At 44.6% G+C, this 10,951-nt stretch overlaps 1 protein-coding gene across 8 annotated transcripts in view; it reads right to left on the minus strand.

Moving 5' to 3' along the window:
• Positions 1 to 10,951, minus strand: part of STAG1 (stromal antigen 1) — a 251,543-nt gene that overhangs the window by 177,906 nt on the left and 62,686 nt on the right. The gene's annotated exons all lie outside the window — the stretch shown is intronic.

A 10,951-nucleotide genomic window follows, 5' to 3' on the forward strand; every position in this document is an offset into this window, starting at 1 on the left:
CAATACCCTTACTCTTGCAAATCTCCACTGGATCCCATGACTATAGTTTCATACCTCTGTGAAATTCAGAATTGACGGATAGAAGCCTAATAACCAAACCAAACCAAACCAAACCAAAAAACACAATGCAATTCCATTCATAAACAGTTACATTTAAGAGCACATATCTGTAATTTACACATAATTTCAATATCCCTGTGATGCTTAATATATATACAAAGTATTGTACAGGAATTTTAAAACATGGAAACATGCTGGTAAGAGTCCCTAGCTGGATTTCCATATCTTAAAAACGTTTGTGTTTCTTTTCGTTTCAACTTAACGCTGGGCGCGTCTACACGAGACACTAAAAGTGCAGTAGACTAATTCTACTGTGCATTAACACGTCAGGTGAAAGCTAGACTAACACACCACTGTGAAAGACTAATTCAAGTGTGCGTTAGCATTACTTACAAGACATGTGTAAACACTACTGTGCAATTGCACCGATTACCATGCATAAAGTTATTACCTATTACAGATACTAGATTTAATGTGCCATAATTACGATCCTATTAATGCACACGTAGATGTGCCTACTAGGTTTCTTGTATTTATAAAGCTTGCTCCCAAAATAATTACACTTCTCCTGTTTACATTTGTAATCCTGTTTTGTTATGCCTGCTGTAATGGTAACTGTGTATTTTTTCTCTCCATTCCCTCATTAGCAGATGTGTTTAGAAGTTTGGGGGCTACTCACACCTGTTTCTACTGCTTGTAAGCCTGTTTTAGCCTTGGAGCTAGTACAGAGCAGGTAGATCAGGTATGTGTGTCTGCAGACCCTCCCTTCCAAAACTAATCAGTCTTTAGACACACAAGTGTTGCAAATGGAAAGTTACACAAAGGTCACTGAGGGAGCAGCACTCTCTGTGAGCTGTGGAGAGATCTGCAGTTGAGATGACCCTCAGTCCCAGGAGAGACAGTACATGAAAATCAGGAAAGGGCAAGAGTTACTCCCTGGAAGGCCTTGAGGGCTATCAACTTAACAGCAAAGTAGTTGGGAGCACAAGTTCCTGTACTGGGTTCAGGCAGAAACCTGATATTCATTACATCTCAAAGAGCAAAATTGTTTGAGCCTGCTGTTGAGTAGGTCAGCTAATGAAAGAGCTGAAGAGGACAGGTGGCAGTAGAGCAACAGCACAATGGTGGCAACCCCTTGGTGGTAAAGTGGCACACTCCAGCAACAATACCAAGCAGTAATCCCCAGCAGCGGGTGGGAGCAACTCCAGCGTGGACCTCCTTTCCTAGTAAATGCCACTTTGGCTGGTGTAGGTGGTCAAGCTCCTGGAGCAGGGCAGTCACCCTTAGTGGCAAGGAACAACAGGGTCCTTCCAGGGTGGGCCTTCCTAGCTAGCACCTACCACAGCTGGCTGGCACAGATGGTCAAGCCCCAAGACAGACAAGCCCTGTGTGAATCTCCCTTCCCAATTGACTGGGCTAGGAGGCAGCTGCTTGGGTTGGTTTAGATCTAAACCCTATTCTACTTGAATGTTGCTTGAGGGGGAAGTTTGTTCACTTTAGAATAGAGAGTTAACATTTATTTTCCCAGGTTCCTAGGTGGGGGCTCAAGCCAGAACTAAAAATTTGGTGTTTAACCTCTAAATTTGAACCCATACTTTGTTACTGCCATCCAGTGCCTGCTGTAAGCATTATACATTATATATCTGAGATTCTTCATAGATAGTTTCAAACTTAATTCCACTATAACATAGCTGGTTGTCTCTTTTGGGGGAGGTGGGGTTGCACGAGGGGCTACGGACCCTAAAGAAAATGGTAGCAGAGATTACCAGACAGATAATACCAACCTGAAGTCTTTATATCTATTTAGTTATATTTTAACTTTTTCTCTCTTGATATACTGTAAAAAAAATTCTTGTGGCTTGGTTTTAAGCTTTTACAGAGAGAACACATTGGTCTCATCAACTTAGGCTTCAGCAGTCTCCAAAATTACACACCCGGTACCAAAAACTCAATTCAAAGGAATAGGGTTAGATGTTTATGCCCCCTACATGGGCATGGAGAGTTGTATGCCCTAGAAGAGCAATCCACCAAAACTCACGTTCTGAGAGGAATCCTCCTGGAGCTAGCCAATAGGACGCACTGGGTCCACGGGGCTGTCTGAACTACCATCTCTCTGAAGCACGGCTGTCTGATTCTAAAAGCTGTATATTAGGAACTACCACCCACTGGGAATCCTGTAGTCTCTCAATAAAAAGTCCTAACTACCATGGCTATGTGAAGCTTCGGTCCCTGCATTGATCTGATGGCCGAATCTCTGAATCCTAATCAAATGAGAGGACCCTTTAATTTCTCTGAATCGAATCAGAACCCTCTGAATCAATTCAGAGAGATTCAATGATTCGGACATAGACACAACTTTAACTGTTTTTTCTACATACCTCTAGGTACCAGGTGGCTCATGAATGTTGCAATGCTGGGGCGCATTGAGTGTCCCACAGAAGCGTGGGGGGAGGTCCCCAGTGTGCTCGGCAGCAGACTCAGAAGCGGACCAGAACCACTTTTGGTTCACTTCTGGGTCCGCCAGGGAGTGCTCTGGGGGCCCCCCCAGCTCTCCCCCGACTCGATGTCTCTTGGGTTTGGGGGAGCATCTGGGGTCCCCCCACAGCCGATCACCAAGCTGGGGGGGCACAGGGCGCCCCCCAGCAGACCTGAAAGTGGACCACAAGTACTTCCGGTCCACTTCTGGGTTCGCTGCCGAGCATGCGACCCGACACCCCCCCCCCCGGGCGGTCCTGGGGGACGCTTCATCCTTCCCAGCATCACAACATTCATGAGCCACACCTGGTACCTTGAGTTTTGTAGAAAAATACATTTAAAGTTGTGTCTGTGTCCGAATCGCTGATCAGGGACAGTGATCCGAATCAACAAATCGAATCACTGTCCTTGATTCGGGCCGAACCTGAATTGAATACGGCCCACTTCACACAACCCTACTAACTACCAAACTAAACAGTAGTTGGGGTAAGGCATCTTCCAACTCTCCTTTTCAAGTTAGACTACTTTGTAGCCAAGGACAGCAAATAGCGAACTGAATGTTCAGGTGGAAGAGGGGAATTGTGGTTTATGGCCCCTGCTCCTAGGACAATGCATTTTACGTTAGACAGCCATTGCATAAAACACAAAAAGAGAGGGACCAAGGACTGTGAACCCAGGAGTCCCCCTTTTCCACTGAGTGCCCTAACCACCACGATGCAGAATCAGGCTTCCTCTTGCTTGCTTTCCTTGTAGGTCTAGGAATCCTGCACACCTTGCTACACAGTTGTCAAGCTTCAACAAGAGGGTTGCAGGATGCCCTCACCCAGACTATTCTATAACTTGGTTGCTCAGGAACTCTACGGGAGGTGAGAGATGTGGGTTTGAATCTCCTCAAGCTGAGGAGAGCTAGAGCCAAGGTCTCGCTTCCTGGGAAAGTGCCATAATCACTGCACTCTTCCACAAAAGGTCAGAGCCAACACCACCACCACCTACTGTGTTTCTGAGTGCAAGGAACTATGGATGCTGTGCTTTCTGATGGGCTCCATGCCTTCAGTGTGCCCCTTTTGTTTTGAGCTCTTTTGGGACTTTGACAGAGTTTAGACAGAAGCTAGGCTGAGCTGCTCTAACAGGACGGGTTTTGAGAAAAAGTGAAAGCCAAAGTTTATGTAACTTGGGATTCTTTCCCATACAAAACTGAAGTGCCAAACAAATTCAGGCCCCTAAGGAGTTTTATGGCCACTGATGTGAGGTATTCTGGGTCATGTGTTGTGACTCTACCTATCGACGGATGTAACCTGTAACTCCAAAAAGGAGAGGGGGAGCTGCAAGAGGTCCACGGATCCCTGTAGGAATACAAATCAGGCAAATTTCTGTAATTTCAACCCTAAATAAAAAAAGGCTGATGTTGCAATTATTTTGCTACGCTTGTGTCCTACAGGAGCAGGTAGATATAACAGTCACTTCAGGACAGAAGTTATATCCATATAACATCTGTCTATAGCAGGAGTATCAAATATACAGCCCGAGGAACCATGTCATCCAATGCGCTGGTGTTTATATTTGGTGTTTAGCCAGTTTTAATTCTTATTTTCCAGATTTCTTTGTCAGTTTGTTTTGAAGCAACCATGTCTTCTTCAATGTAACTTTCAGTAGCACCCATATTGTATCTAAGGATTTTACTTTGCTTTCTACCTTAGGGTCTTCTTTGATGAGCTTCTACATGTTACTGAAATCTCCCTTTCCAGCATTTAACATCATTGTGTTTTGGTTTTAGGTTCTTTTCCTCCCTCCCCCCTGCCATCCTTGCTGAACTTCACATAGAGTATTACTTAATGGATTAGCTACTTCTTCAATGACTGCTCACATGTAACTGAAAACTAAATAAAAAACACTGGGTGAAGAACTGCCAACTCCTCGGTTAAAACCTGCATCTTATCCCTCTGTACTTCTGAATTTGCTTCTATCACTAGGTTGTCTTTTCCATCAGGAAGATCAGCTGAACAGTAGACTACGGTGTTTCTGAACACTGACAGTGTATCATAGTCATCTGAAGATGGCCTTGACTGTTATTAGTCACATTCACAGGTAGCCCCACTACTGAGAAACAGAAATTTTTAACCTTTTAAACTAACTCTATTTCCAGCACTGTGTCTTATATCTGACTGAACGTCTCTTGACAAACTACTCCTGAGAGAATATGTTGACTTCAGCTAAGCTAAGTACTCTAAACTGTCCCCCCTCTCCTAAACACTTTTGGCTAGAACAGTATTTACTTTTTTCCCCTACCTTTCTTATGTGTTTGTTTGCTTTAGTCTTGCTCTTTGCATCTGAGGGAATTTAATAAAAAAATCACAGTATTTTAACTGAACTACAAGCATCCTGGTTACAAGGTACAGTATCTAATAGTGTCATGATAATAGATACTGCAGTGATGACCAGGGTGGATTTGATTTAAATCAAATTTAAATCATGATTTAAATCACTGGTCAGGAAACCTCAATTTAATCATTGTTTCCTACAAAAAGTGCATTCTTGTTGTTTGATATAACCTTTGTGCAAGGCTGCAGAAACAGGCTTCCAGATAGCCAGTAGGCCTGTGCGAAGCGGCAAGTATTCACTTTGGATTTGGATTCAGCTGATTCAGAGGGACAGTGATTCGATTTGGAGATTTGAACCACTGTCCCACTTCAATTCAGCTGAATTGGATCCAAAGATTCAGCGCTGCTTCGGAGATTCAGCCACAGACCAAACAGGCAGCAGTCCTCGCCGCAATGGACACACCTGCCTCCAGCCGGTAAGTGTCGTGGTGGGCAGGAGGGGGGAAGAAGGGGCATCGGACAGATCAATGCCCCCACAGTGAGGGAGGGATTGGGGCTGGGACAAGTTGCTCAGTCGGGGGGTGGATACGAGCACGGTAGCACTGGGAGCGGGGCCTATGCCCTGCTGCCGCTTGCCCCCTTCTGCCCAGAGTGAGTTGCATCTGCATTGCTTCCCCTGCCCCACCCCTGCAAGCTGGGCAAGTGGCACCAGGGCATAGCTCCCAGGGCTGCCATGCCTGCATCCCGCATCCCTCTGCCGCAGCTGGGCCAGTGACAGCAGGGCATAGTCCCTGTTCCCAGTGCTGCTGTGCCCACATCCCGCATCCCCCATCCCCCTCTTCGAGTCCTGTGGTCCCAGCCCCAATCCCTCCCTCGCTGTGGGAGCATTGATTTGCTCCCCACCATGCCCCTTCTCTCCCTGCTCCGTCCACCACAACAGACTTATCAGCTGGAGGCAGCTGTGTCCAGCGTGACGAGGACTGCTGCCTATTTAGTCTATGGCCAAATCTCCGAAGCGGCACTGAATCTTTTCTGGAACGATTCAGAGGCTTCCGATTTGATCTGGACCTTTTAACTGGTCTCTCAATTTGATTCAGGTTCAGAGATTCAGCCACCGAATTGGGCTGAATCTCCTCTGAATCGAATCAGTTATCGAAGCTTTACACAGCCCTAATAGCCAGCATACGTTCTATATTTCTCTTTAGCCCAATGTTGAGAACTTTGGTTCTGACAGGTCCATCTATTTTGTCACGATTTTGTTCACAAATTGTCATCAGATTAGGCCAGTTTTCAATCTATTGCACAAAACAATCAGCTACTGAGTTTCATCACACATCTTGTGGGAGAGTTAGTTTGGTTCCTCCTGCTTTCTTCAGAGTAGCTGCTGCAAAGTAGTTGTTATGAAAATATTTTGAAATTTCAATAAAATTGAAATGTTTTTCTTTTGTTTTTACTGCCCCTCTCTCCTTGCATTCATCTCCAGACTCCTCCTCCTTGCCCAGATCTACTCCACCACCAACAATCTACTATTTCAAGTAAGTGTGCAACAATGTGTGAATGATGGATGCTGACAAATCCAAAAAATAAAAAAATCACATTGCAGGGAGTAACTAGAAATATGCATATTATATAGGCGCCTTTCCAGATTTTGAATGAACTGTTTCTATTCAGGAAATAAACCTAGGCATTACCATGGCCAGTCCAATGCAAGCTTCTGCTAAGATAAATTAAATAAATAAATAAATAAATAATAGCAACAAGAACAATAATAGAGGCGCATGTAAGAAATAAGATGGCAAACAGTTAAAAAAAAAAGTTAAAGTGTCTTAGATTAAAAAATTGTGGAACCTCACTTAGATTATTATGTTCAGTTTTGACTAGCCCATCTCTGGGAGGATACAGTACTAATTACAGGGGGTCAGAGACAGGAGCCGAGAGCGATAGTGGCTATATTAAGAGTATTGCTGCGTATGTTAGAGATTCTGTCTTGCAACACAAGGGCAAGGGGACAGTCAAGAAAACTGCAATGTGAAAAATCCAAATCTGATGGAAGAAAACATATCTGCATGCAACCTATAATTAAGATGGTGAATATCATTTCTACAAGACACTATTAATGCCAAAAGCTCAGCAGGATTTAAAAAGGGATTGGATATTTATGCGGATGACAAGAATATCTGGAATTGCTATAAAAAAATCTTTTTAAAAAGGACAAAAATCTTCTATAACTTTAAAAGAACTAAAGCCCACAAGCTTTGGGCATCAACCTTTTTTTTTTTTTCCCCCATGATTTGAACTTCTGACATGGAGTTCTATTCTACGGTGGTGTTATTGCTTAAATCAGTGGTTCTCAACTTTTTTGTACCAGGAACCATTTGTTAACACTGATGGCCAGTCCCAACCCAGTAAATAGTTTAGGTAGAAAACAGCCTCCTGGCCCTGCTGGTGCCCCTCACTCTTGACCCTGACTCCTAGAGATGTGTGTGGGGCATGGGGGGGGCCTCAAGCAGCTCCTCACAGGCTGGAACTGTGCCAGCCTGCAAGTGAAAACCCATGGCTTCCCATGTTTTTCTTCTTTAAAGGAGAATCCATTTTTAAGTTTGTTGATCCATTTTCAAAGTTTGCTTGCGACCTTTTCATATGTTCTTGTGACCGATTTTTGGGTCACAACCCATGGGTTGAGAAATGCTGGCCTAAATGCTTCCTGTCAGGTTTCTTCCTTTCCAGCAACTGGCAGTGGCCATTGTGGAAGGCACAGAAATACTGACATACAATGTACTTGCCTATACGAACCACTAGTCTTTTCTGCGGTTGTAGTCCTTCTGTTCCTGTTAAATGAAGCGACTTGCATATCAAATATCTGGCCACATAAATTGCAGACTATGCGGTACTCTGACTTTAGACACCCACTTCTTCATTTCCTACATAGTGGTGTGCACTGAACTTCCCAGCTCTGTGGACTGGATGAACGCCATGGGGCCGGTCTGTGGGTCAGATCCAGCATGAGGTTGGCATGCGGGGCTGTGCGAGTAACGTATCGGGCTGCCAGCACCTGCAGCAGTTGTCTAGCTCCCACGGCTCCCCACAGGTCCAGAAATTTGGTGGCGGGAGAGTGGTGGCAGCATTAATTGCCACCACTCTGGAAACTGCAGCAATTAATCCAGCTGCTGCTCGCCCACCGCCAAATTTCCAGACCCATGGGGAGCCCCAAAAGTTGGATGAATAGTCCTGTGGGTGAGATTTGTCCAGAGCGAACACCACTTTTGATAAAATACCACTATTCAAAACAAACAGTTTATTAATAGTGAGTAAATAGTATCTCTAAGCCCAAATGGCAGTCAAGTATAGAAGTATGTAGCACCATTAGAAGCATTTGCCATCTTAATCAGACCTTGTGTCATGAGTCACAGGGAGCAAAACACCTTCACATAAGTGAAAAATCAACTTCACCCTTTCAACACCATCTGCGCAAACACACTAACTCCTAAGGAAAGCGGGGAGAGAAGATATGACTACAGATTAAAAAGCTAACAAAAACTTATGGATGTTTGTGGAAACAGTTGTTATGAAAGTATAAGCTGTATGAGAACTGACAATTAGACATAGAAAATGATATGCGCGTCCCTTTACATTAGCTGAAATTCAACGATACAGACCAGATGATTGTAAAACAGTCCTGGAAACCTGAATAACCAACCAACTAACCTAGCAAAAAAGGGTATACTAACTACAAAGCCTGAAAGGTGGTGCTCATCACTGCATATTTTTTTTATCCTCGGTGTTTAATGTGGTTCCCATGTCTTTTTACCACATACATGTAGATCCTGCACTGAAGACAGAATTATTAATGTCCCCATTGGCCTTCCTATGACGCTCATCATGGTAACATTTAAGTGTCTCAAAAACTTTCATAAATTCATCTGTATAACACCCCTGTCAAGTAGCATAATATCCCCACATGAGAACTGGGATACACTGTGGGTCTGATTTTTCAGTGCACTTTACAACAATTCAGCTGTAATTGTAAGTGGTTGGCACTTCTGGAACTCAGACCCAAAGCACTTGAAATTGGGTTTTTAAAAATAAATAAATAAATAAATAAATAAAAGAGGTACACAAAACTGAGACTCTATCTGACAGAAAGCACTCTGTCCAAATTCACTGATGATAGCAAATTATAGGGTAAAATTAACACATCAGAGAGTAGGGAACAAATCCAGGCAGATCTGGACAGGCTGGAAAAGTGGGTGGAAAAGAATAGAAGCAGTTTAACAAGGACAAACGCAAGGTGCTGCATCTAGGCAGGAGTCACCAGCACACTTACAGGCTGGGGGAGGACCTTCTCCGCTGTACAGCAGCGGAAAGGGATCTTGGAGTCACTGTTGACTTCAAGATGAACACGAGTCATCAATGTGACAAAGTGATCAGTAAAGCCAACCGCACTTTATCATGCATTAGCAGGTGCATTACAAACAGGTCCAAGGAGGTGATATTCCCCTTTATGCGGCACTGGTCAGGCTGCAGTTGGAGTACTGCATCCAGTTTTGGGTGCCACACTTCAAGAGGGATGTGGACAACTTCAAGAGGGCTCAGAGGAGGGCCACTTGGTATGGTTGGGGACCTGTAGGCAAAGCCTTGCGAGGAGAGATTGAGGACCCTGGATCTCTTCAGCCTCCGCAAGAGAAGCTTGAAAGGGGATCTTGTGGCCGCTTACAAATTCATCAAGGGCAGGCAGCAAGGAATAGGGGATGCTCTGCTTACCAGGGCACCCCTTGGAGTCACTAGGAACAACAGCCACAAACTGACGGAGAGCAGACTTAGGTTAGGCATCAAAAAAGATCTTCACGGTAAGGGTTGCCAAAATCTGGAATCGGCTTCCAAGAGAAGTGTTGCTCTCCTCTACCTTGGGGGTCTTTAAGAGGAGGCTACACAGGCACCTGGCTGGGGTCATCTGACTCCAGCGCTCTTTCCTGCCCAGGGCAGGGCGTCAAACTTGATGATCTATTGAGGTCCCTTCCGACCCAAACATCTATGAACCTATGAAAAGCTTGGTGTCAATGACTTGCTCAGCATCACAAAGCAACTTTTGGCTTCAATCTACACCACGTTATACAATTAGTTCGCTACTGACTTATGTCTCGGACGGCCAGAGCCGACTCGAGGTGATTCAGAGATTGCTCGTACGTTAGGGCGGGCTGGTGAATGGAGAGGCAGACACAACTTATCGGTTGCAAAAAACTTTACTCACACCGCTTGCAATCACGACGCAGGTGGTCCAGTCGTCTGAACAACCACACGAGTTGTTCCAGCTGGCGGGGCCCAAGCCAGTTAATCCGTCCGCAATTCGAAGCCAGCGGGGAAAGGGGTACGTCTGCAAATCCACCCTCGCTGTGCAAGAGGCTCTCATGTGGCAAGAAAATCCCACTGTGCCGAGGCACCAAAAATCACTGGGTTGTGACATGCCCCCTTGCCGACGGCACAACTGGAATTTCAGACACATGAGTACATCTTAAGGCTTCCTTGCTTCGGGATTTACTGATTTGGCAAAGCTTTAACAACCAATATATATATATATACACATAAACAAATAATTTGATAGACCGGTCTTCTTAACAAACTATAAAACATAATAACTTGAACATGTAACAACAACTGTTGATCATCGTCCAACTGGAGAACATCTGAGTCAGTCCGTCTTCTCCTATAACAGACAATGTCAATCGAAATACCTAACAAAATGAGAGAATAGTGTCATAACAAGTCCTGAGCTGATGGACATCCGCTGTCTCAGGGTCCCCTTTATAACCATCACTCTATGGGTTCGAATAAACTGTAGCTTAGTGTGCGACGGATCTCACAGTCAAACGGCTGTAGACCATTGCTTTGCCGGGGTTGAACCTGTAAAGAAAAGAAAACAACAACAAAACAAAACGAGAGAGAATCATAATTGGATTTACAGTAAGGATACTGGGTGAACGTCGGAACGGCGAGTCATCCAGTTGTGATGAACTATAATAGGAGGACGATCGGGCTTCTCTTCTAATTGGACAGAATAGGTATTAGGATACTGTCCCGACCGTTGAACTGTTCCTCTGTGA

Source organism: Alligator sinensis, unplaced genomic scaffold, assembly GCF_000455745.1.
Source record: "Alligator sinensis unplaced genomic scaffold, ASM45574v1 scaffold1264_1, whole genome shotgun sequence".
In the NCBI taxonomy this organism is placed as follows: Eukaryota; Metazoa; Chordata; order Crocodylia; family Alligatoridae; genus Alligator; species Alligator sinensis.